General features: G+C 41.6%; 1 protein-coding gene across 1 annotated transcript in view; it reads left to right on the top strand.

The window, feature by feature from the left end:
- Positions 1–23562, top strand: part of LOC139364734 (lysine (K)-specific demethylase 8) — a 491082-nt gene that overhangs the window by 114710 nt on the left and 352810 nt on the right. The window lies entirely within an intron of this gene.

Here is a 23562-nt window from a genome sequence, read left to right as displayed (position 1 = left end):
GAAGTTTGACAGGTGGTGGTGGGAAAAGAAAGGAGAAGGAAGGATAGGTTGGAGAACATCAGCATGTCAGCCCGTAATCTATTTCAATGACACTCGGTAGGATGAAAAGCAATGAGCTGCTGACTGCTTAATAAACTGAGAGCTTACACTGCAGTATGGTCTAAACTATGATTCATTACTGTCTCTGGGATCCTCTAGGAAAATAAAAGAGGAGCCTGAGGAGGAGTCTGCTGGATTCCAGCCCTGCTGAATTGCTGTAAATTGCCCCTGCATTACACATCAAGACTTTGTGTGGAGTTCACTTTCTGTCTGTCTTTTTTTTATACTACCAATTAAAAAGATATAAAATGAAGAACTTTAAAATCGTCCTGGGTAACTATACGGTTTCCAAGGTAACATATCGGCGATATAGGCTGATTTGATTAATTAGTTAGTTTATTTTCTTCACAAACATAATTAGGAAGGTAGATATCAATGGCTTATCTCAAAGTCACGGTAGGTAAATCTAATTTTATGTTCTCTTCGTCTGGAAGACTACACGTGCAAAGATTTGATAAAGGAGTCAATGGAACGTCCAGATTGGGCACATTCAACAAATCTGATCTAACAAAGTGGATATTCGTCATATCCTTAATGATTTATGTATTGTCTCTTTTTTCACTGCATAACATGTAGAAGTTCAGAAGAAGTGAATGCTAAATGCTCACAACCATTCGTATTAGCTGGGTAGCACAGCTAGCGTCCAGAAATCGGTGGTAGTAGTCAAATTAGTTTTTAACTGTAACGCAGTTGATTGGTAACGATGACATGAAGATGTGTTGGGGTTGACATCCATACAATCATTATACTCCATTTTATACCTCTACATAGTGTGAAATACACGCATAAACCATACCCTAAATCAGGGATGAGCAACTCCAGTTTCCAGGGAGCTGATTGGTGTCACACTTTTGATCCAAGCTGAGCTAACAAACCAGACTCCAATTATCAACTAATCATGATCTTCAGTTTAGAATGCAACTATACTGAACAAAAATATAAACTCAGCATGTAACAGTTTCAAAGAGCTGATTGTTACAGTTCATGTGGAAATCAGTCAATTGAAATAAATTCATTAGGCCCTAATCTATCGATTTCATGAGACTGGGAATACAGATATGCATCTGTTGGTCACAGATACCTTTAAAAATGGGCCTCACAATAGGCCTCAGGATCTCGTTGCGATATTTGTGTGCATTCAAATTGACAATCGATAAAATTCAATTATGTTCGTTGTGCGTAGCTTATGCCTGCCCATACCATAACCCCACTGCCACCATGGGGCACTCTGTTCACAACATTGACATCAGCAAACCGCTTGTCCACATGACACCATACACGTGATCTGCGGTTGTGAGGCTGGTCTGCCAAATTCTCTAAAATGACATTGGAGGCGGCTTATGGTAGAGAAATTAACAATTAATTCTCTGCCAACAGCTCTGGTGGATATTCCTGCAGTCATCTGTGGCATTGTGTTCTGTAACAATACTGCACATTTAGAGAGGCCATTTATTGTCCCCAGAACAAGGTGCACCTGTGTAAAGCTGTTTAATCAGCTTCTTGATATACCACACCAGTCAGGTGGATGGATTTCCTTGGCAAAGGAGAAATGCTCACTAACAAGGATATTAACAACATTTGAGAGAAATAAGCTTTTTGTGCATATGGAAAATCTCTGGGATCTTTTATTTCAGCTCATGAAACATGGGACCAACACTTTACATGTTGCATTTATATTTTTGTTCAGTGTAGTTTAACCAGCTAGTGTGACACTACTCCGGCCCCCAAGGACTGGAGTTTCCCATCCCTGGCCTAACAACCCATAATATCACACGCCATTTGATTGCTGAGAGCCTTTATGAGCCATGTATCCATGGCATCTTCTGGAATGTCTCAAGCATTTCTAATTATCGCATAGAGGAAGTTGGCGCTATATTTGCTCTTTAATTGGTAACATTAAAAAGCAAAGGGCGGTGCATGTCAACCGAGAAAAGCCAGCTGGGTAGGCCAGCTGGGGAATTGTGAGGAGAATGAAGGAGAAAACTTGATACATACAGGACATACTACACTACCGCACCATGATTAGGGCATTGGGGCGGGAATAATTAGGGAGGAATTGTTGGGTAACTCCTTGTCTTACAGTAGTGTGTCCCTTCATTACACCCTATTAGATCAGAGGTAAATGCCCATAGAAACGGACCTCGTAATAAAGCTCTCACATTATTCCTCTGAGTATATATATGAGATGATCTGTTATTCATTCTGCTGGCTGGCCTGAATATTATTCTCATTCGTGTTAGCTAAAGGAGCAGAACAGAGTCTGGGGTAGTGATAGGGCTTCCTCTCACTGTTAATTAATGAGGGAAGGTTGGAAGGGAGGAGGGATATTTAACTTGTCACGGACATACCACAAGGCCATCATATAGATGACGAGAAAACATGACTTCCTTGTTATGTCGATATAGGACTTGTTTTACTGTGCTTAATACATGTGTACCTGTTTCCTCCTGCATCTTCACAAGGTCCTTTGCTGTTGTTCTGAGGTTGATTTGCACTTCGCACCAAAGTACGTTCATCTCTAGGAGACAGAACGCGTCTCCTTCCTGACCGGTATGATGGCTGCGTGGTCCCATGGTGTTTATACTTGCGTACTATTGTTTGTACAGATGAACGTGGTACCTTCAGGTGTTTGGGAATTGCTCCCAAGGATGAACCAGACTTGTCGAGGTTATGTCCAATTATTTTTCTGAGGTCTTGGCTGATTTCTTTAGATTTTCCCATGATGTCAAACAAAGAGGCACTGAGTTTGGAGGTAGGCCTTGAAATAGATTCACAGGTACACCTCCAATTGACTCAAATTATTAGCCTATCAAAAGCTTCTAAAGCCATGGCATCGTTTTCTGGAATTTTCCAAGCTGTTTAAAGGCACAGTCAACTTAGTGTATGTAAACTTCTGACCCACTGGAATTGTGATACAGTAAATTATAAGTGAAATAATCTGTCTGTAAACAATTGTTGGAAAAATGACTTGTGTCATGCAAAAAGTAGATGTCCTAACCGACATGCCAAAACTATAGTTTGTTAACAAAAAATGTGTGGAGTGGTTGAAAAACAAGTTTTAATGACTCCAACCTAAGTGTATGTAAACTTCCGCTTTCAACTCTAAGTATTTTCGATTACACTCTGTTCAAAGTAGCAACAGTCTGTAGCTATAAAGTGGCTTATAAAGTGTAATTGGCCTCCTCACTGGTTTGTGTTGCTGGAGAGAGAATCATATTAGCTTTGATGTGTTTTATGAGAGCCAGATGAGACATTAAACATGGGTTGCCTTTGTTATTTATTGAAATGATGAAGATCATCACGCTCAATAATGAATAAGGAGTGGGGCTCGGACCCATGAGGCTGTGAGATGAATTAGAAGGTGCCTCTAGTCTTTTCATCTGCCCTGGTGAATGAGCCTCGCTCTGCAGTATCATCAAAGTTTTATAACTCTGTTTTATACACTGGCCTATTGTCTAAAATAATGGAAAAGAGCTCTAATTTTCATGAGGCCATTTAGGGCAAGGAGCCTAAAGGGTTATTTAGATGGACACCATGCATTGTGATGTACAAGTTAGTTTCAAGCGAAATACTCTTTGACTTGTGTTTGATGTCATGATTAATAATATCATATTCATTGATCTCATCTGCCTGATTTAATAAAAGCTACCCTTACTGAAACTAACCCTGGTGAAAAGAACAGCATAGACCAGCATACATTTCAAGCTGGTTTATGCTGGTTTATACTGGTCTATGTTGGTCAGTGCAGGTCTGATGCTGGTCAAGCTGGTCTGACAAGCATGGTCTAGCTTAGGGATGGGCAACTTTGATGGGGGTGGGGGCCACAAAAAATATGAACTCACCATGACAGGCCGCATTGGCTCTTGCCATGGGTTGTACAGAAAATGTAGCAGTTTTAAAGCAAGTTTGCTGCAATCCTACACATTTTGCAATTGTGTAACTCATTTCATGCAATTCTACTCATTTTGCCATGGGGCAGAGAGAAATGTTTGCAGTTTTTAATATATCTGAGTGAGAGTGACTAATAAAATCAATGGGGGCTCCCCGGTTGGTAATTTGACCATTATTACTACAAGTTTAGATAGCTGGACGCTAGACTTACCAATCTAAAACATTTTAGCTAGCATGGGCTAATTGAGTGACTGTCAGTGACTGAGATAACAAGAGAAAAACTGCAGATGCACAACCACATTTTGAAATTGCACCTTGTTTAGTCTACTATTCTAACTCTCAACAGTAAGTGAGTGGGGTCTCGACGGCCCTACAAAAGGGCGGGCTACAAGTTGCCCATTCCTGGTCTGACCAGCATGGATCTGAGTTTTGGACACTGGAGCTTATGCTGGTATTCTGGTGATCAAGCAGGGCCATGCTGGTCTATGCTGGTCCAATGTAGTCTAGCTTGTCAAGCTGGTCTGACCACACCCATCATTATCATTTTTCTTCGCATGCTCTACTGCAGTTGATTTTAAAAGAATAATGTTTGTTTCAATATCTTTCTTGTTTGCTGTGTTGTTGCATGTACATTGATTGATTAATTAATATTATGATAAATAACATGTATTTCTCTAAACTAATCCAATTTGTCAGTTGGACTTATTGCACCCGTTGCTTTATTCATTTTTCTAACCTTGGCAGTCATTCTGAATTCATATTGTGGAAAAAGAAAAGTTGTAATTGTTGGATATCCCCACTTTGGCTGGATTCCAATAGGAATGAAATGTCGCTTTGCAAGCCAGCATTATGTGACTTGATGCTGGTCACCAGTGTCCAAAACGTAGCGAAGGCACCAACAAAAACACAGCAAATGATGGTCACCAGAAAAAACAACACCTATGCTGGACCAGCATATGTATCACATTTCAGGGAAGACCCAGATGCAGACAGTGTCGAAGTAACAAAAGTTTATTACTAGAACAGGGGGCAGGCAAAACGACAGGTCAAGGCAGGCAGAGGTCAGTAGTCCAGATTGGAGTCCAAAATGCACAGAATGGCAGGCAGGTAGGTTCAGGGTCAGGGCAGGCAGAATGGTCAAAACCCGGGAAAACTATAAAACATGAACTAGAAACAGACAGGAGCAAGGGGAAAAACAAACAAAACGAACTGGCAACAGACAAACAGAGAACACAGGTATAAATACAATGGGGATAATGAGGAAGATGGGCGACACCTGGAAGGGGGTGGAAACAAGCACAAATTCAGTTTTTCAGCAGGGAAATGGAATATATATATATACTGTGTGTGTGTGCAGTCCACATGAGCCGTGCTGTAATTATTGAGGTAATCCTCTTTAAGACATTTACTTTAGCTCTTCTCTCTGGATTTATGCTGACACCTAAACAGCCTGCACACTTTGCATGACATGATCCCAGCCAAAAGGGCTCTTGGCTCACTGGACAGAGCTAGTGTGTGTTTTTTTTCACGTGTGCGTCTCTGTGTGTGTGTGTGTGTGAGACACTGTTTTTGGCAGCCTCTAGCTAGTCTAGCGCAAACAATGTATCCGTTCCATTTGTCGTGCTGAGAGCAACTCCTATCTCTGGCCTCGTAAAAGTTATAGAACACGACCATTACCAGCATCGTCAATCTACCAATTTACAGTCACTAAGACACGTTGTAAATCAATGGTTTGTATCAAGTCCTTCTAAAACCTTGCCACTTACATCCAGTAATTGAACATGTCTCATAGAGACGTGCAGACATGTTTACATCTCTTAATACACAGTATATGACCTTCTGAGCATCAAACTAGCATGTCTATTCAGTGTAAAAACTGGCGACAAGTTACATGACGGTTTCCTTTTTGAGTTATTTCTTTCATCCAGTCTTCAACAACAAAATTGCGGCATATACTACATCTTCACTTCATTTCCTATTCACCCCACACCATGACTAGATAAACAAATGTACTGCTGGATCACACAGAAAAATATATGGACAGGAAGGGGGGCAGCGGCGCCCTTCCCCAGAGAATGTGAAATCCTGGATTTTCAAGTGGGAAACCTTACTGTTTTTCAGTGTTTGTGAAATCACCAACATGGAGTAGTCTTATTTCACGTCTTTTTACCTCTGCTTTTTGCATGGAGCACCTATTCAAAGCCCCACCTGGTTCCTCACTGTACCCTATGTGACAGAGCGGAGCGGGGGGAGGAGTATGGTACATGTTTGAGTTAGTAAGACGTCACTGGCTGTGCCCTTTCACCCGAGGCAGTGCCATGAGAAACACGTTATGTACTGGACTATTACTGGTCTCTTAAACGCACCATGTAGTGCAGGACTCCCATTGGGTCAGTGACGTGGCAGGAACACTACAGTTCTCCCACCAGAACTGCTTCTACAAGTCCTGTACTTCTCACAGGCTGTTATCTTCACCCAGTTCAAAACACATTCAGCCATACAGTATTTTGTCCATTCTTAAGCTGCAGGTATAGGCAGTGTAGAAGTGACTGGCCCAACTGTGGTGTATGTCCCCTCTGCCATGAGACTTAGTGGGAGGGAAGGTGGTAATAATTCTTTGCTCAGAATGACACATCTCATGGCCTAACGATCCCATCTAAATAAGGGCTCTGTGACATGCACAGGAACAGCTGAGATTTTTTTGCATTACTGAAATTGGCCCATGTGTCAAGGTTTCATTCCCTGGCCTTGTTTCTGTCTCAACCTTTAATTTGGGGCGCTGAAGCATCATTGTTCAACGAGTCACACACTGCCTGCAGCACAATATCAGTAATTGGGTTCGACCTTTTCTCTGGAATACCAAAACTACAAATGAAATTCAAACGGAGTTTCAATAATGACGTTTTGTAGGTGGGGGCTGGGAGATTTACAATGCCACAGCTGTAACAGTGTCTCAGTGCCCTGGGTGGGAGAATAATAAACATTCATTTAGGTGCCTGTATCACAAATACAACAGGGATAAATGGGACTGCTCCATCTGGGTTCACTTCCACGTGCTCCCTCTTTTCTATGATCAACTATCACAATGTCATCACACTTCGGCCTAAGAATATCATGCTCTTACAAGAGCATGAACAAATTTGTCTAAATCATATTTTCGATAAGAACATGTAATGTGCACATACAGAGTGCTTATGCTTTGAGACAGGAAGCACTATGATATCTAAGAGTAACTGTGAACATTAACATATGAATAAGAATGTCACATCCATGCGTATGAGTGACAGTGGATGCTTTGGGCTAAAAGATTCAGATGAAGACAGAATGAGCAATATGTTGTGGTTAGCTGTACTGCATTATTCATAGTCGTTTTAGAAGACATTTGTATCAGTCAATATGATTTAGATCTGCAGTATTTACAGATTGCTGTGTTGTGCATATTCTCAAATGAATCTAATAGAAAAACAATCGATGCACTTGCATTTCTGTGTGAAATAGTTTAGATTCTCACAGAGAATCAAATAGTTTGTACAAAAGCATGAATAAGTGTTTTTAGTCTTGATTGAAAAGTGTTCTACTAACATGTATTTTACATCCATCCTAACATAAATCCGTCCTGCAATCTATTCTTGAAGGTTATCATATTTCTCTTGACATGTTGAGTGTAGAGTGCGTTTGCTGGTCATGGTACAGTGGTGTGTAAAAGGCTGTTTGATGGATGTCTCAATAGGAGTGAATAAGGGGAAAGTTAACATGATATTTATTAGTCCCGTTGTGCTTGGAATACAGTTGGTAAAGGTTATAAATGCGTCACTGGGAGTCATGTGCCTGCTTGATTGAGCTCAGTCAGTCACTCGTGACATAGATTTCACAGGGAAGTAAAGCACTCCCTTCCAGCTCCAAACGTTTAGTGGTATGGAATTGTTCCAATACATTTTAAGTAGGTTAAATCTAAGTTAGGTAATATTTCCCCCAAAGCACTTTCTTTTGATAATATGAAAAAGGGACCCTGAATGTAACCGATGATCCTTGTACAATGAAAAAGTCTGTAAATTGTTGCAACATTTCTTTGCCCAGTACTTCCACTCTAATGTCGATGATGAGGATTGAACTCAATTTTCATCATCATCCTCACAATCTACAGCAACCATTGCAAGAAACAGATGCTTACAGTATTAAGCATCAGCACATCCCACATCTTAACAAAAGGCACGATTGATCAATAACCTGCCTGAGATCCATGATACTGGAGGGCATGTACAGTCTACTGCATACAATAGTGGTTTGACACCTCTGTACCTAACCTCTGTATGGTGCCTATTCTCCTCTGTCTGTGCTGTGCATGGTGCGGCAGCCCGGGAGCTCTCCATGGTGCTGAATCTCCACCATGAAAGCCTTGCTGTAGCCTTCAACTGCATAGTCTCTCACTCACATCACATCCTATGAAGGGCCAAGGACAGATGATTCAGGTTTGAAAGGTAGATAATGAGAAATGTAGTGAGTGCATTATATTTCTATCCTCCACTCGTCTCTCGAGGTTTAGAATAAGCTGTTAAGACAGGTATTTTGCCCCCCAGACAATTACCTTAGCCAGTTATCTAACATTCTATCTCTGGAACAGTTATCTATCTCTGGAATGATCAACCCTCATTAGATGTCTTATAGATACAGACTTCATTACGAACATTGGATCCTTATCTGTTGATTGTGGCAGTGAATGCTTACCACAGGAGGGCGATGGAGAGCTTCAGAGGCATTGGCGGTGGACAGTATGTTTGAGATCTTTTGAATAGCCCCTATTGATTAGTAAACAGTATTTAATATCCTATCAAATTCACTCAGTGATGCTGAATGTTCTCTTAATATAATAGTATTTAACCATATTTTCTCTCTTAATAGAAAATAGCATACGGTAACCCAATTACCAATATGACATTCTGGATGCTAACTTTAAGACAGCACAATTGACCCCTCTCTATTCCCTAAAAAAGCAACAATGAATTTTCCTTTAAATGCCTGACTACATGGCATTATAATCATGCAATACATCCATAAAACCACAAAGTACATGATGCACTGGTCTATCAGTGAAGTGTGGTGGCAGACAGATAGGGAGAATCTACATTGTGATGCGAGCGCTGGCTGGCTGCTTTCATTATCTGTCACACAACAGACCAGATGTTGAACCCAAGCGTGAAAATAATTCCACCCAGTCCTGACTCTGCGGGCCCCAGGGCTCACATGCTTTGTAGGTGTCTCCCCGCTGGAGATGCTATGCAAAATAGGATGGAGGGCTGAGGGTGGAGAGGCAAGAGCTCTGTTACTCGACCCGAGCCCGATGGGCCCTAACATTATACATTGGGTTAGGGCTGGGTAGGGCCTGTTTTTGATCAATAACTAGGGTACGGGTAGGGATTAGGTATCACTAAATGGAGTTTTGCCGTGGTGAAGTTTAGAGTGATGAAAAGTAGTTTAAAAGCTAGCTGTTCTCTGTCTCATCATGGAGCAGAACAGCAGAGCAGAGGCATTTCTATCTATACTCACACAAGCAGAACCATGCACAGAGTGCATGCAGAGTGAGCAGCGCAGGGAGCCAGGGACAGACAGACGAGCTGCTAATGACTTTACTAACGGAGGAAGTTTTTTCTGATTTCCAGAAGGGCCGGGCTTTAAATTTGGCAGAAGCAATCGGGCCTGGGTAGGGTAGGGCCTGAATGTCACAGTCATGGGTAGGGCTTAAAATGTATGCCCATGTAGGGTTCTGGGAGGGGCTGGTGCCAGGGGTTGTAGGTCATTGTCACTGGTGGTCTGTGGGTACTGTGACCAAAAGGGACACTGCTGCATGAGGAAAGGTCACTGAGGTGTCTTCAAAGCATCCTTGGGATGGTCCACCGAAGACACCTCATCCTTGGGATGGTCCACCGAAGACACCTCATCCTTGGGATGGTCCACCGAAGACACCTCATCTTTGGAATCTCCATCTTCCCAGACTGCACACCTACTGTATGTAGGTGGTTACTCACAACCCACACTCACTGAAAGGGAAAGTGGAATACGAAACAGTTGGAAAGATAAGGAGCCGTATTCACAACACTGAACTCAATTGTGTGAAGTTACAAAGTAATTACTACACTATTATATAACAGCATGTAAGGATGATCTTGTCTCTACAGTAATTAGTGTTACAGTTACTTGTACAAGGGGAAAGTGTTACCAAACAGGGATAAAACGGAGCAAACCCTGGTACAAATCAAATGTGAATATCTATCAGACCTGTTGCAATTCACATCACTTGTCCACTCAGATGAGTGAAGTGAGTGCTTAATGGAAGGAATGGTGTACAGCCGGGTTCTGCTTTCAGAGGGTAACAATGCTAATTTCTAATCCCAAATGCAATTCCCTCTGATTGTTTTTAGAGGTCTTTCTATTGTTCTGTGTCAGACATGCATATTCAATTACCCCAGATTAGCAGTATTCTTGATTACTTGATTCAGTCTGGAATTTAGAAACAGACCGGGTTTCAAGTATCAATCTTTTCTCAGGTGTAAGTACGTATTTGTTTGTGTGTGCGAGTGTTTGGGTGCGCCTGCGTGTTCAACTGTGTGTGTGTGTTTGTGAGCGCCTGCAAGTGTGTGTGTTTGTGTATGTGGTGGGAGATGGTAAAGTACTAATTCCTCTGATCATAAGCAGCAGTCATTTCTTGTGAGGATGCAGGTATTGTAAGCTGGGAAGGTTATTACAGAATTGGATTTCACTCCGACATGTGGACACTTTTTCAATCAAAGCTTTTGAAAGTTGCCTGTGGTACAGTTTATCAGTCAGAGGGATAGGTAAGGACTGGGGATAACACAAGGGGAGATAAAAGATCATGTCAAACAAGTGGCAGAAAATGAAGTTGAAAGGCCTAAGGCTTCTTAAAAGTATTCTGCTTTCCAAGGATGAGTTGAACTCATGCTTTGCCTCCATTCACAGTGTTTAATTAGGATATTATTGATTTAAAGGTGCTATTATTAAAGAGGTAATAGTATTAAATGTATTGGTGGTGTATACCACAGTTTATGGCAAATTTATATTTGAATGCACTGAGGCCCAAGGGCAAATTAGGTCAAGCGTTCAAATTTGATTCATATGAATTCCCAAACGCATTTCAACAATTCTATTTATCCTGTTCATTGGATTTGAAGTCAAGTTCAGTCGAAACATAATAAAGATTGCATGAGGGTGTTGTTTATCAGATCATGCGGACAAAATGAATTACAAATGACTCGGTCTTTGACAGCAGTGAGCACCATAATAATCACTTCAATACAAAAAGTTAACACATCTTTCCTCTACATAATTAAATTAACAATATACACTGCTCAAAAAAATAAAGGGAACACTAAAATAACACATCCTAGATCTGAATGAATTAAATATTCTTATTAAATACTTTTTTCTTTACATAGTTGAATGTGCTGACAACAAAATCACACGAAAATTATCAATGGAAATCAAATTTATCAACCCATGGAGGTCTGGATTTGGAGTCACACTCAAAATTAAAGTGGAAAACCACACTACAGGCTGATCCAACTTTGATGTAATGTCCTTAAAACAAGTCAAAATGAGGCTCAGTAGTGTGTGTGGACTCCACGTGCCTGTATGACCTCCCTACAACGCCTGGGCATGCTCCTGATGAGGTGGCGGAAGGTCTCCTGAGGGATGTCCTCCCAGACCTGGACTAAAGCATCCGCCAACTCCTGGACAGTCTGTGGTGCAACGTGGCGTTGGTGGATGGAGCGAGACATGATGTCCCAGATGTGCTCAATTGGATTCAGGTCTCTTGCATTAGGAGGAACCCAGGGCCAACCGCACCAGCATATGGTCTCACAAGGGGTCTGAGGATCTCATCTCGGTACCTAATGGCAGTCAGGCTACCGCTGGCGAGCACATGAAGGACTGTGCGGCCCCCCAATGAAATGCCACCCCACACCATGACTGACCCACCGCCAAACCGGTCATGTTTGAGGATGTTGCAGGCAGCAGAACGTTCTCCACGGCGTCTCCAGACTGTCACGTCTGTCACATGTGCTCAGTGTGAACCTGCTTACATCTGTGAAGAGCACAGGGCGCCAGTGGCGAACGGTGTTGGGCTATAAGCACAACACCCACCTGTGGACGTCGGGCCCTCATACCACCCTCATGGAGTCTGTTTCTGACCGTTTGAGCAGACACATGCACATTTGTGGCCTGCTGGAGGTCATTTTGCAGGGCTCTGGCAGTGCTCCTCCTGCTCCTCCTTGCACAAAGGCGGAGGTAGCGGTCCTGCTGCTGGGTTGTTGCCCTCCTACGGCCTCCTCCACGTCTCCTGATGTACTGGTCTGTCTCTTGGTAGCACCTCCATGCTCTGGACACTACGCTGACAGACACAGCAAACCTTCTTGCCACAGCTCGCATTGATGTGCCATCCTGGATGAGCTGCCCTACCTGAGCCACTTGTGTGGGTTGTAGACTCCGTCTCATGCTACCACTAGAGTGAAAGCACCGCCAGCATTCAAAGTGACCAAAACATCAGCCAGGAAGCATAGGAACTGAGAAGTGGCCTGTGGTCACCACCTGCAGAACCACTCCTTTATTGCTAATTTTCTATAATTTCCACCTGTTGTCCATTCCATTTAGCACAACAGCATGTGAAATGTATTGTCAATCAGTGTTGCTTCCTAAGTGGACAGTTTGATTTCACAGAAGTGTGATTGACTTGGAGTTACATTGTGTTGTTTAAGTGTTCCCTTTATTTTTTTGAGCAGTGTATATTTCAGATTCTCAGAACCGCTTATCACTTTCATGGGGACATTGCTGGAGGCAGTCCAATGCTTGAATACAAAAAGAGAACTACAAATAGATCTGCCTTTGGATAATCTGTGTATTCGATAAGGATGCCATAGAAGCTTAACACATATTTTAGTGTCACGGAGCTCTGATGTTTTAAATACAAAATCAGTTGTTGTTGCATAGACTTTCAATAATTAATTTAGCTACTGGCTTGCAGTGCCTTTAGTAATAACATTAGAGTCCATTATCCTCTGCTACTCTGGTCTGTAGTAAACTTTATTTGTTATCAGTAGAGCTGTAGCCTGAGCTGCATTGCTCAGCAAATATCCTAGGAGGATTTTGTAGCTGGTGATAAACCCTAACATAAATCTCATTAGAGATTGTAAAGTTAATCGTTCCTATCCACCATGACATTGATAACACAATCACACACTCCATGGCAGGCACACTGCGTGGAATGTTCCACAGGAAAGCCTGGAGCAAGGGATGGAGAAAAAAAGACTGGTTAAGCATAAATATTATTTGAAGACCAACGATCAATTTTCTCCAGTGATCAAAAATGACACCGCTGGACTGATTCACGTTGAAGCCGAAGGCCCTTCTGCTGAAGTCTCCTGAATTCGAGCATTGCTGATTCACTTTGAAGCCGAAGGCCCTTCTGCAGAAGTCTCCTGAATTCGAGCATTGCTGATTCAGTGACACGTTTGACCCTTTAAACTGCATTGGAGTGTCCAATCCATTTTATACTTAGTAGATGACACGTAGAAAACTTTTTGTGGTGTGGCTTGAGACCCTCTTTTCTTCTACTGCAGAACTTCAAGTACATCGGGACTTCAGTTGATATTGAGTGGCTAAACTGCCCATGGAAAATACTGTTTGGTATTCTTCTCAAATTCTCACAAATGCGAGTAGACAAATGTACATACCAGAGAGAGAATCTCCATAACCCCTTGAGACATTATGTCTGTCTCTGTGTAGATATGAAATACTTGGAGCTGGAGGGTTTTAAATTACACTGTTCGTCCCAACTGATGCTGTTTGAGGATAACCTTTTTTATATTCTGTCTGCTTGCAAACTGAGGAAGGACAATGTCAGCATTCCAGTATGTGACACCATGCTAAATAACAGCGCTTTGCTTTCAGGTCTTATTTGAGGCCGTGTTGGTAGGCCGGATTAAGCTTACCAAACAGAGATAAATTACTAATACAACATCTTATAGGAAAAAGGCAAGACGCTTCACTGAATAAATCAGACCTCTGCATAGCTGGAAAAGGAAGATATATTTCTCAACAGTATTCTAGGAACGATCATCTAGATGACCAGGTGCCCTTCAGTCTTAATGATGGGATGAAGAGGATGATGTATTTTAATTAGGAAATCTTGATATTGATTATGGCTTTTAGACCAATGATGATGTGATACATACTAACGTGAATCTGCACTGTAGCACTTTTGTACTTTGTATGGCGTATTTCATGATCTCAAGGATGATATCTGTCTGATGGTGTTTAATGTCTGTTTCTATGTTGCGAAGCCAAAGACAAATTTCCATTTCCACATTGCGTGGACAATAAAGTTGTTGTAATTCAAATTCTAACCCAATTTCGAACCTGTATTAAGATATAGCTTCTCTCTCCTCACCACTGTCTACAGATTCTTGTCAATGCTTCCTTACAGTATGTGTGACCTTTCTGTGATGAAATGTTGGGGACACGAGTTCTGACATGTCGCTTTGTCTTGGGAATCTCTGGCAGCAGAGAAGGTTCAGCCCTCCTTGGTGCAAGGATGCATAACAGAAACCTGGGGTATCCCAAAGGCCACTATCTGTCTTTAGTAAATTTGCCAGGCATAGCATTTAAAATTAAATGTATTCATAATCTCAAGCACTACCCGAGCATCAGTGTAGCGAAAATGGCATGTTTCTATGTTTTGTAGTAAATAAGATTGAGGAAGAAACGTTTTTCCAATGGCATCATCTGGCATCGTGATTTAAATCCACATGAAATCACAAATCATATGATGCACACCAGATGATGCAGTTGATTTAAAACATAATAATGTCTTCAACACTAAAGCGCCAAGTGAGTGATTTTGACCCAATATGAATTTAAATGTGAAATATATTTTTAAGTCATGTCCCCCTCAGTCTTTGATATTTCCTAAATAAATGTAATTCACACACATATGTTAGAATTTCAATAACACAAACATAATTTGGGTTATAAGCAGTTTTATTAAGAGGACACCAAAAAGTGACTATTTCAAATCCTACTATAGAGTCACATGCAGGTAAGACATTTTTATTCATATTTAGTATCAGAAAGAGCAGATTCTGAGGTTTCCAAAACACTTTCCATTGGCAAATGACTGTCAAAATAGAACTTTCCCCAAGAATAACCACTGTTCCGTGACTACACATTTCAGCACATGGCAACAGATAGCCGACAGTAACATAAACGAACGAAAATGCTATTGTGTACTAATGGACTGCTACTCAAGACCTTCATAAACACAACTAAAATATAATTTTTCCGATAGTGTTTGGTATATGAAATGTATTTATTCGATTGTTAGACTGTTGGAGTCAAAATGACTCATTTTGGCCTGAAGGGGGGTCCTTCAAGGCCAGACTTTTATAGTGTTAAAGGTACATCTCAAATAGAGAACAAAGGGAAGAACTTTCTTCAGAACTGTTTTGTACCGTCTAACCCACAGCCTCTGGCATCAGGATCAGTGGTGTTCACTCCTGGTCTCATATAGTCACAGTGTCTGATGGTGCACTTTGTTATACACAACATACTGGACGTACTGTTGGTGAGAGAGAGAGAGAAACACAGCCTGAAACCACTTCAGATCTACCGAGCAGTAAGGGAGACTCATGCTGACTCGGAAAAACAAAGTAAGACTTTCACTTCAAAGCCCTACAGGAGAGCTTCGACTATGTCAAAGCTCTGCTAAACAACACACACTTTCTGAGAATAAAAATACCTACAGGGAATAGAACAAACTCACAACTGCCCTTGACACTCTGAATGTCGTAGTGAAAGTGATAGGACTCAGATTGCCACGGTTCGAACGCTAGAATTCACTTTTAAAGTCCCTCTCCAAACTTTGTGAAGATCCTAGAACTGTCACAGAGATCAGAGGAGACATTGAGACAGGCCGTGAGAATATCAATCATTAACATCCTATAATATTTAGTGGAGTGCAAGTTCTTGTATCTTCCTCATCACCCTTTCCTTTTTTAAGAAACGCACGGCATGTTTTACATATCTCAGTAAGTGTCTGGTATGGGACAGACTCTGCCGCTGCTGACTCTACTTTGAGACCCGATACGGTAAAGCTGACGACATTAACAACGGAGTCTGGGTTTCCCTTGACATAAAATGCAACAAATGAACGGGTGTACTCTATAGTAATCATGCTGTGACACATTCTGATCTCTATTCAACTTGTGTTGTATTCAAATTGTTGACAGCCCTTTTTAATTACTCACTGCACACAGCGTGATGTTGAAAGGACAAACACAAAACGCCGGCTGTTCCACTGGAGCCCGAAGTCCCAATTATGTCAACTAAGATTCATGTTTAATTTCTTGGCAATATCTGCTTCTCTTTGGAACTTGTTTGCTACTACCTGTCACATATTCTGGATTGAGCCTCTTTGTAATTACAAACTATAGTGCTTTGCTCACAGCTGAGCTAAAGCCCCCTTGACGAGGAAATGATACAGCATTGTCCTCCACTGTATATGTGTTCCAGACCTGTGACTGATGAGGTATTACTTACAGGAACTTGTGATGTGGGTCTATAAATAAAGGAGTGGTCCTGACCTTCTGTTGTGCTCAGCGGTGCTGCCTGTGCTACTCAGGCCATTTTTAAGGCCGGTCGCCATGTCTCTCCAGTTATCGACCGGATGCTAGGCTCTTCAGCGCCTGAAAAACAACACAGGCAGGCCGCCTTCTCTCTACAGGAGGTTTGTTTTCAAAAACTATGGACCTGTTATTCAATAAATTACTTCCAATGGTAACATCTGAATAGTGATTACTTTACTATACTACTTTTTCTGTTATAAAATGCATTTTTTTTCTAATTCATTCCATCACCAATTTTGAAAAACCTGTATTATAATGGATTTTAGAATACAACGCAATCACTGGTAATTAAATGGACCAGTTCTCTGGTTGTGTTGCTTTCCTTTCAGAGCATGAGGAAACAAACGGATTCTCTCAGAGCTCAATCAGAGTGGAATGGACTAGTATTCATCACGAGGTGAGCAGTTTCCTTCTGTCTTTTTACTGAAGTTGATAATTACTTCATAATTAAATGGTTGTCAATATCAGTGGGGAAAAACTAACAGAAAAGTTATTCAACTTTGAGTCCTGTCAACAAAGTGAAATGGCCTCTTTGCCTTAATGGATATTAATAGCAGACAGAACCACCGAGAGATTGTTAATAATATATCCTGGGAGGTCTATTAATCCCTAGTTGATAGGAATACATCTGTTTCCCACCCATGCTAATCCATAGGCTTTTATGAATGTATGACTGACGCTATTAACTGAGCTTCTCAACAGAATGAGAATAATATATTTTTTGATGCCATGCAGGGAATTAAATGTCACAATGGGAAGTGCTTGGATACGGAATACTAAACCACCGGCAGTGTGAGAACAAAATAGTTTGCTAAAGTCTACAATAATTCCACTTCCTGCCAAGTATAATCTATCAGAATGCCTTTGTATTTGGTCTGATTGCAACAAATGGTCTCCTGCTTTCTGGAGTAAAACCATTAGACCCACAATTACTGACAGTTATGCCCCAGAATGATCCATGCATTTTCCCTAACTGCATCCACATTACGGGTCAATGAGACATTACATCAGCAGACCACGTCTCCCCACCCTGTTTATGGCATAGATTAGGCTTTATTCACACCCTCCAAACAGCCATGACAGGTTTATGACTCACTATTATGAGAAATGCCTTTATAAATCTGAGCTTCACACTACTAATTGCAACTGTGCTAGCAGCAAAACAGCAGTACAGTATTTATCTATTGCGAATAACCAAACAGTTGTCAATAGCATTAGCCTTTATTCTTTCCGCTTTCAACAATGTTATTTAAGAACGTTACAACTGGCTTTGTTGGACCAAAGCAATTAGATACTTAGGCCTTGCCAAGGCATAGACAGACCCCCCAAATTACCACTGCAACCCAGTGCATAGCACCTTAAATAACAGGGTATTTACACTTCGCTCATGATGTTCTTTTCTTCAGGCTGTGGTGCAGAGCCCACACCTTAGATTCGGAATCTAAATCTGAAACCTAAAAGTAGACGGAGCTTTCACTTTGCCAATGAACGGTTTCACAGTTGTCAGAGACATTTACATCATCATTTGGCAGTCGTCTCCTTATCGTCTGGGGTGTGAGAGAGACAGATAGGGTGGGCAGGAGGCAGAACACAGGTGGTGTGAAGCTATGAAATGTGAGAAAATCTTTCTGTACAAGACATTGAAGACTGGTTTGCAAGCTGGTATTTAAAAGTGAGAATCATTTTTTGGGGGGTGAGAGCATCGATCAGATAAATGGACATTCAAATGAGCACATGTCCTTGGCATTGTTACTACAGTAAATCCCAGGGAATCCCAGCATCAAACAAATAGGCCCTAGGTAGTCATTTTTAAATACAACTGAGAATTTCAGGATTATACGTGTGCTTGGAAAGCAATACGTGATTGGAATTATAATGATTTGCATAAATGAAAAGTAGTTATTTATAGGTCTCCGCAAGAGGAAATCGGAGTAGATAAAACATGCATCAAATCAATTGTAACCAATATCTGTGAAGCGCGTTCGAGAAAGACTAATACAAAAAGCTGGAATACCGTCAGAGCATTCAAATATACTGCAATTAAAACTGCTTTGACTATCAGTAATGATGGAAGGATCTGTCCGCATGCAAACAAGATATGTGAATGGGATCAATATCTACCCAATCATTAAATGTATCTGGCTCTGAGCACATCCTAATAGCCAGTACATACTATACAGCACACTGTCAGTTGAGTTGTATAAGATCCTGAGGGGATGCAGAGGGGTTTGAGTACAAGAGAATGCAAATGGCTACACATGCATGAATCTGGGACAAGCTGGCCGTGACCTCCAGCGGTCTACCCATGGCTGGTGGTACAGTAGCTATCCAGGGAGCTGGTATCCTCCAATGTTGCAGCTTGTTGCTAATTAGCCACACTGGGCTACTGAAATCCTGTCCTGAGACTGACCTTTCTCCAAGGTGAGGCAGCTTACTTAGAAATGAGACGAGTCAAGGTAGAGCGTTTCCTGTTCGTTTAAGAGGGGCCACAGTCCAGGGAAAGTCTATTGAGAGACATATCGCAGAAACATTCACCAACAAACATTTTAACTCTGGAATCAACCTGAAAATAGATTCTTATTTACACTGTTAGGTGTGGGGGTCTCTAAAGAATGCAGAGGATCAAAATAGGTTTCACTGTACCATGGTGTGTGTGTATCCATATACGTTTTTGTATTTTCTTCTCTCTGCACGTACAGGGCTTGACAGGATCAAAGGCGATGAGATTTTCTGCAGCAGTTTTAATGGCATTGGTCTTCGTTAGTGTGGCGTTCAGCCTGTCAGGTGGAGAGCACATCAACTATGAAGCTGCAACATCCACACAGCTTCCCTTCCAGACCTCTCAATAACAAATGTGTTATCCACTATCACTCCCGTCTGGGAAATATCTGCATTCATTTTGTACACCTTTTGATTTCAAATATCCCCTTGAGGTAAAGAATAGCAAATATGTGTACTCAGGGAAGGCCTTGGGGAATTATAGGGATTCATGCACTATTGATGCACGTAGAGGTTTGCCCACATGCCATCCCCTGCATTTAATGAGAGTTCCTTAGAGAGGGGGTTATTGCTGCCACCATATAAATCATCCATATTGCTTCCTTATTGTACTACGGAGAAAAGAAACATCCTCATTATCCTCTATAGCTTTGCCTTAGGAGGAGAGAGAAGGTGATGTCTCCGATAAAATAATCTATAAATACCACAAGACTATTAACTTTTATACGGAAGAATCCAAGTTGCTGAGAAAAGTGGGGGGGGGGTAAAATGGTTAAATTTCCCTGTAGTGCATTGGTCACCGGTTTTATTGTGCACCTGACAGTGTTACGGTGATTCATTTAGAGAACTACATACAATTATGCGACCATGTATATGCTGAATCACTCCATCTGGATACAACCCAGGTTAAAGGGGTTGAGATGGATCTGTTTTCTTCTAAAGTAAAAGACAGTGAACATTGAATATCAATCCACATACTTTGAATTTCCTGTTTTGAGAAAAAGTTCTGTCTCCAGTTTCTGTATAATTGCTGTTAGAACCAAACCAACACTGATCAAGCTGGCTAATATCTAAATATACCTGGCCTATCATCTAAACTAAGTTCTTGTGAATGTGCAGAGAGAAAGATGAGTTGCAACTAATTTGGTGTAAGGACTGCAGAAATGGTTAATTCAGTCCTCAACAGATGCTCCTCTGATCAGCTACAGTAGATGTAAATTGGAACTGAGTAACACTCACCTTTTCAAGCTGAAACATCTGGTTTATAAGTGGGAACCTCCCAAATGCTAAAATCATTAGGGATGGTACGCCTCTGGAGTGACCTGCTGTGTGGTGAATTCTGACATGACATAATCTACTGTACAGTAGGTTGTATGAAAGGCCAACACCACATAAGTCAAATATTACAGGGCATGATAAAGTTGCCTATAGAACAGCAGACAATCAGCAAAATAAACTGCAAGTCTGTCTAAAAAAGAATTCCAAGCTCAGTTGAAGCTTGAACTTCGGATAGAGAATAGGTAAGAGTGCAGGTCATTTTGTCACACCCTGATCAGTATCACCTGTCCTTGTTATTGTCTCCACCCGCCCAGGTGTCGCTTGTTATCCCTGGTGTATATATCCCTGTGTTTCCTGTCTCTCTGTGCCAGTTCGTCTTGTATGTTCCAAGTCAATCAGCGTGTTTTTCCCCATGCTCCTGCCTTTTCTATTCTCTTTTACTAGTCCTCCCGGTTTTTACCCGTGCCTGTTTTATGGACTCTGTATCCTCCTGCCTGACCATTCTGCCTGCCCTGACCTCGAGCCTGTCTGCCACACTGTACCTCCTGGACTCTGAACTGGTTTTGACCTTTGCCTGTTCACGACTATTCTCTTGCCTACCCCTTTTGGATGTAATAAATATCAAAGACTCAAACCATCTGCCTCCCGTGTCTGCATCTCGGTCTCGCTTTGTGCCCTTGTAAATTTCCCCATACATTTCCTCCCAGACGTCAGCTAATGGACAAATACATATGTAAAAGTTTTATGTATAAGCCTGGCTTTTAAGATTATTTGAACAGGCTTTTTCTCCTCTTAGAAGTTTTAGTGCCCGCAACCATTTTTCCATTATTGATGTCTCATGACCAATATAATTTTCAGAGATGAGCATACATCAGACCCTGGGACTGTACAACCCTCTTCACTTCTCTCTTTTAACAGTAGTTTATTTAACACTGCCCGAGAGCAGACACCAATTCTGTAAAGTTCATGAAGTTTCGGGTCCCCCTTGAAATCACAATGGGATTTCCTGTCTGGTAAGGTAAAAGAAGTTTCCGTAAACCGGTATCAACTCTGAAAATAATGACTCCTTAAATGCTGTCCTGCATGTATATTGGTTTTTTTATTCAAAAGCTGTCCTGACAGTGATGGTTTTGACGAAATGAAACAATGAATCCATTGGAATTGATCGCATCATGTACTGCTTGACATTGCCTGGTAAATGCTGTGGCAAAACTTGCCTCAGTCTTTTCAAAGTTCATGACATTTACAACAGCAGCCTGTTTGCTGCTTGGTATTTCTTTTGAAGGTTAGGCTGGCCATTGGAGGTAATTGGACTGTTACTTCTCCCATGATCATGTCCAATCAATACCTGATGTGGAGAGCACAGTAGAGTAGGCCTGGGAAAGATGACATTTTGCCTATGACCATACCAGTTCACTGTGCTGACTGTAGTGGCTAAAGGACAGTTCTGAGGTTCACTGTCAATACAGTCTATTTGAATGGCAGGGAATAAATAGTACACACACACACACACACACACAAGGGATAATATATGAGCCTCAGATTTCAGGCTGTAGACAGATTTCTATACATTACCATGGTGATGCATTCTCACACACTCCTCTTTATTGACAACCATCTGGGAATAGTTACCCATAAACATTTCACGTGAGGTGTGTTTCTTGCATGGCTGCTACAAGTCAGCTAGAAATCCCATAAGTCTGTTTTCTTTGTACAGGATGGATCATTATTTCTGTCTGCAGTGCAATCGCACCAAACCGGGAAATAACTTTCTCTCAGATGTTCTGTAGTCAAGCCAAATGCATTCTGGGAGGAAAAAAAGTTGTAATCAACTGTGGATAGATAAAGTTGAGCTCATTGCTAAACTGCTCAGCGTATCAGTGTGTATGGTGGTGGCTCACAAAGTAGCAGGCAGGGGTAGACAAGCATTGGCAGGTTAATCAAGAATTAATGGAGAGTATCACAAATGACAATTTAAATTAGGGATGGGAAACTTTGATGGGGGTGGGGGCTGCAGTGGCTCGCAGGTCTGCATACCCACATCCATACCCACACATACAGTCAGAACTGGCCCTAGCCGTTTGGGGGGCCCTAAGCGACATTTTAAATAGTAGGTCCCCTGAACGCAGCTCACTTTCCAGCTCACACTCTCAAACACCTAGATCCCCTGAACGCAGCTCACTCTCCAGATCCCAGTCACCTGAATTCTAATCACCTGTTCACACACCTGTAGGTCATTATTACACACTATTTAGTTAAGTTATTTGCACCCCGTCACTGTGAGGTATTGTTTGTTTTGTGACACGTGTCTTCGGAACTCTGTTTTTCCCGTGATTTACACCTCCCGTGTATGATCATTTTTGCCTGCCTCATTAACGACACCATTTGCCTATTCCCTGCCTGTACTGTTGCCTTGTTGGACCCCCTGTGTATGACCTTCTGCCTGCCCCTGGACCCAGCTACCTGCCTCCTCCTGTGGTCCTTTTCAATCATCACCTGCTGCGCCCTGCACTTGAAACCAGCTCTCTGTCTCCCCTCGTGTTCATTACACCAAGGACATGCCGTGGAAGGAACAACACCGTTTTTATGCTGCTGCTATGAATATGTAATAAATATGTAAAATATGCATTAGTTCTATGCGTCTATGTTACATGGAGGTGGTTATTTTACAACCCTAATGATTGCAATTAAACTAGGAATACTGGGCATTTATTACATCCCCAAATTTGCAAATGCTTTGTAGGGGTTAAATTAGATGTAACGCTCTGTAATTTGTGTACTTCTATGGACTGTTTGGGCCATGATTAATACACAAGTTCTGCCTTAAAACATTTAACCAACACTGCAGTACTCAACTTACATTATTCAATCTGAATCTGCTTGTTTGGGAGCTTCTTAGTTGAGCTTCTTTAATCAAGCCATTCCTAATTTCTCAAAAGGCAGAGTGAAAACATCCGCTGTTTTTCTACATGCTGCCTTGGATGAAGAGCTCACTTTGCTCTGTAGTTCTCCACGTCTTCCTCTATGCCTTTCCATTACACTCTACCTCTTCTCTTGTGCGAAGCTGAAAAGACAAATGCTTCCAATTATCATCATAATGCCCATG

Source organism: Oncorhynchus clarkii, chromosome 13 (genome assembly GCF_045791955.1).
Source record: "Oncorhynchus clarkii lewisi isolate Uvic-CL-2024 chromosome 13, UVic_Ocla_1.0, whole genome shotgun sequence".
Taxonomy (NCBI): Eukaryota; Metazoa; Chordata; class Actinopteri; order Salmoniformes; family Salmonidae; genus Oncorhynchus; species Oncorhynchus clarkii.
This window is presented reverse-complemented; position numbering and strand designations above follow the sequence as displayed.